The sequence below is a fragment of the Nilaparvata lugens genome, chromosome 8 (genome assembly GCF_014356525.2).
Source record: "Nilaparvata lugens isolate BPH chromosome 8, ASM1435652v1, whole genome shotgun sequence".
NCBI classification, from domain to species: Eukaryota; Metazoa; Arthropoda; class Insecta; order Hemiptera; family Delphacidae; genus Nilaparvata; species Nilaparvata lugens.
The window spans coordinates 8391175-8391504 of NC_052511.1; positions in this window are offsets into that span (position 1 = coordinate 8391175).

Genomic DNA, 330 nt, shown 5'->3' on the forward strand with positions numbered 1-330 from the left:
AAAATTGAAATAAATTTTCCATATGTACTACTTATTATTTATAATTAATTACGGTACTAACACTTCGTATGTGTTACGGTAGTGATTCATGGTTTTTGACATAAATGTTGAAACTAGTCGTGTATGGTTTAAAATGAATATTCCAAGGGTACTACTTATTTTCTATAATTAATTACTAACTTCATATGTGGTACGGTAGTGATATATGATTCGTAAGTGATTCATAAGAGGGAAGGTCTGATGAGGCATCAATATCTTGAAGGTTGAATTATGTTGAAGAAGCGTTGAAAGGATTATTGTACAGTAATATAATAATATAGGCTATAAAAT